Raw genomic sequence first — 4,641 nt, forward strand, 5'->3', positions numbered from 1 at the left:
GTTTTGATCCCTTGGTTTGGTTCTTATGAGTAGTAGTTACTCCCAAACTTGTATTGGTCATTTCTTGGTATTTCTGGAGTTTTAGAATCATAAAAATGGCATCTTGATGGGTCAAGCTCAACCATACATCAGTTGATGGTCTTAATATGAAGTTAGAGTATTATAAATGCATGTTGGTCCTCTTTGAACCATCTAAAGGCATCAAGTTGCTGACTTTATCATTTAATACATTTCGCTAGTGCTAGATCTATAATTTAGACGTTTGGACTTAAGCATGAAGTGCTTAATGTGAGTTTTAGCATTTTGTGGAGTACGCAGGGTGTATAAACGGGTACGCTCAGCATAGTACGTTTGAGCCCCGATTTCGCTGATGCTATATAAGCTTCTACGCGGGGCGTAACTGGTGGTACGCGGGGCGTACTCACCATAATCCTTATTGGGCCATTTCTTGGGCTTTAGGTCTTTTGGGCTTCGGCCATGGCTTGTTGGGCCTAGGGTAGGAAGGGTAAAAGGCTCTTTTACCCTTTATGAGAGGATTATGATTGGACTTTAGTTGTGGTTATTACCCTGATTATTTATTAGAGTTAGTTTGAATGTGTTCAGTTGAGGAGCCATCGTACAACAGCCTGTGAATGTGTGTATGAGCATCATTTGATTGTGGTAGGTCTTCTCACACTGTTTTGGCGAGTCAAAGGCACCAATTTCGACCCATTTATTGTTGTTATAAGAATTCTAGCTGTCTGTGTAACTCTTGCATGTATTGTATATGTTTGCATGTATATCGTGTGGGGCCCGATGCCAGGCGGGGCCTGATGAGTGTGTTGGGCAGGGTCCATCGCATGTTATTGATAGATGTGTACTGGGCGGGGCCGATGCCAGGAGAGGCTCGATGGATGTTGGGCGAGGCCGATTGTATGTACGGTATGAGGTATTTTGGGAAGAACTCACTAAGCTTTGTGCTTACGGTTTATGTTTTGTTTCAGTTACTTCTGGTTCGAAGGGGAAGGGCTCGACTTGATCTCAATGCATCCACCCATGTTTCCGCACTTTTATGATTTTCGGATTGTACTCTGATAACTATTTTTACTTGACATATTTCCAGATGGTTGATATGAATATTTGATGGTTTTGGGTTGAATTAAAAATATAATTTTTATCTATGATTTTTGGTACGTTACATAACTCCTAATAGCAAATTCAGGAATGTTTCAAGATCTGTATACATATACATTTCATATTCATATACATTTTCATATGCATATGCATATGTATTTCATGATCTCATTACATATGCATGTATATTTCATTGGTGCATATTGATGTCAGTCTACCTTCATCATTGTATTGGGCATCAAATAACATTGTCGTAACCCTATTTATAATAGAGAAATAGAGGATCATAAGTATTACCGAGAGTGTTCTCGATAATGCTCTTTGATGCCTAAGTTAAGTTTAGTGGACCAAAGTATTATATACGAAGGATGATAGGCCTCCTTTCTTACTTGCCATATAGGTTTCCATTCCCCTACTTTTAAGCCAAGATTTCTCAGGAAACTATGACTGGGAAGTACCCTTGGTTACCAAATAACATTATTATATTTACTAGGCGAAAACTCGTGCATTGCACATGAATAAAACTATGATGATTAACGTTATGAAAAATATATTACGTTGATTACAGTAATATAATTACATTATTGATACATATATGATATTATAAATAATTATATCCTTGTGTATTAATTTAGAGTTGATAGTTTTTCTTACTAATTTGTTATAACACATTTTAACTATTTTATGTATATGATAAAATGAATACATATGAAAACCACATCATCTCAACAGTCGCTACCAGTGAGTTTCATATGAATATAAAAATATATCGATTTCATGATTTTTAACAATTTTTAACCAGTATCAGATAGATATTTTTTGTGATCATTATCAATTCAACAGAATGTATGTGTAAGTTGTGTGTGGATTTGTAATTTTAATATAGTTAAGATATTTAATTTTATATTTAGAAATGTTATTTTTAAATAATTAAAGACTAGCTTTTTTGAAAAAAAAAATATTCTTATAAAAAATAGTATTTAATCAACATTTTGTTTTGTTAATTTGATATTTAATTTTATGTTTTCAATAAAGTATAATTAATATTATAATTATAATTAACATCAATGAATTAATTAATCATCGATACTTAAAAAGTCTTTTAACATCAACGTATTAACAAATCATCGATACATAAAAGTCTTTTGACTTGTAGCGGTAAGGTGAAGAATGATGAGAGTTTAAAAAATACAAGGTTAAAGAAACAATGTCTCTTTTATAGTAGATATAAATTTTGATTTTGATTTTGCTTTTATATTAAACATTATATTTAAACTTTTAATATTTCTAAATAATTAAAAAAACATTTCTTTGAAATAATTTAATTATTATATACAATAATAAGATGCTTATTAGAACCTATGAAATAAAAGACTTATATTATGATACTTCTATTGAATTATATGATTTTGATTTCATTTATCCATAAGTTACATACAAATAAAATTTATGTATAATGTTTGACTAATTTATGTATAAATTATTAAAATTAATTGATTTAAAAACTACTCGTTTGTTTATTTCTTCATTTTTCATAATTTTCTTATGGTAAAACTTTATCATTTCATAAAGTTGTTTCTAACTAATCTTTAGTTATTTTCTTTAGTTTTCTTGATAAAATCCGATTCTTCTTCTTAGTCATACAATTGCACTAAGATGTTCTTCGAGGATCAATTGTGGCATAAATCCACAATCACTAAGATGATCATAAAACATGATACTAAAGCGTTCTTTTTTCTCAGATTAGAGAATCTTTTATCTTTCTGCCTAATAGATTTTTGTTATTTGTTCTGCTACTCTTTAAATCTTTTTCAAAGTATCAGAATTATGTTTAATCTTATAAACACAACCATATTTACTGAAACATCATGACGAATAGAGTTCTCGTCCTTTGTGGTGGATTTGAATAGTCCATATCAACATGTACTAGATCCATTAGTCATTCACTTGACTCACATAAACATGTGATCAATGAATTAGTCATTATTTTTTAATGAATAAGATTCTCATATATTATACAATACGACTTGTACAACACCAGGTATCTGTCCAATTGGTGATGAGATTTCTTTTCACTTGGTTAATTATGACATTACCAAAAGTGATATCAAATCCACAATTAATATTGCTAATATTAGAAATGTAACCACCACTTTCATAAATGTCATTTGCAAGGAAATAAAAAATAAGACAACCACGTAAACCAAAATTTCACTTTTATTGAAAAATAAAGGAAAAGTTGGAATTTATCCTTACAACGCATAAAATGAAAACTATATTTCTAGACATCTCTGAAGAGTAATAGCAATCTATTAAATTATCCTAACTCTTTAGTAGTATCTCAAAATTTTGATCTTCGAACCATGTAACCAAAGTCCATTTCTCATGATCAGATTTAGCTCACCTTGGTCAAGCTTCCTTCTTTCTCTTAACTCCTTTAATACTATCAAAATGTGATCATTACATCATGTATTAAGGGTCTATCAATTGGAAAAACAATGGAGTCATATAATGGATGTACCTGAAGTAGAGTCACACGACTTGACTTTACTATCTCTATGATCTTTCAGGTATTTTGGGCAGTTTCATTTCCAATGTCCCTTCAATTGGGAAGAGAAACAAATGAGATCTTTGAGGTCAACACATGGAATGATCCCGTGACTAGCCTTTCTCTTTACCATACGATCAAACACTTTGATCTTGGACGACCCCTTTCTATTAGGAAGGGAAATCTTTTATGGACCACCATTGTCACCATTGCAATGTCCATGACAACTTTGGAATTAGACCCAATACGCATCTCTGCTTTAGATATGCTTTTAAGCATTTTTGCTTCAATATTTGTGGCAGATCAATTAGGGTCACGCCAATATTCATCATATAAAAGTTCTCAATGAACTGATCATATAACTTTGGAAGTGAGAGAAGAACCTAGTCAATGGCTTGATTCCATTCGGAAAACGACACCCATTTTATCCAACTTGTCAATGTAAGATTTCATTTTTAGAACATGCGCACACACAAAGTTTCCATCTTGATGTTTATATGCCAATAGGGATTGAGTAGTCTCGCATCTCTCAACTTGAGGAAAATGTGACGTTGGAAGAGTCACAGGAGGAGGAGGTGGAAGAAAAATGATGTCTAGATCCATCATTTCCTAAGGAAAGGGAAAACAATTACATTGACTTGAAATTAGAAGACCATCTCTAGAAGATTGAGGAAAACTATTTCCTTAAGAATGAGGAAGACCATTTCTATCTTCATAAGATATTTTAATAATAGGAGAAAAGGAGAATTCAAGTTAGTTGATTTTAATCCTTAATTATTAACCCATAAATTTAAATTAAGGCTACGATCCGTATTTTCGATTCGAACTTTGAAGAGGGATGCCATAATCAAATTCGAATCTATTTTAGGTAGGTAAAGCTTTTATAAATTCCAATCTTATGAAACTCCTAGATCTTTTGAGATTCATTTATTCTAATCAATGGCATGTTGAATCTCGAATTGTGCTCTCACTTTTGTGAC

This window comes from Lactuca virosa, chromosome 4, assembly GCF_052849685.1.
Source record: "Lactuca virosa cultivar CGN04683 chromosome 4, Lactuca_virosa_CGN04683_v6, whole genome shotgun sequence".
Lineage (NCBI taxonomy): Eukaryota > Viridiplantae > Streptophyta > Magnoliopsida > Asterales > Asteraceae > Lactuca > Lactuca virosa.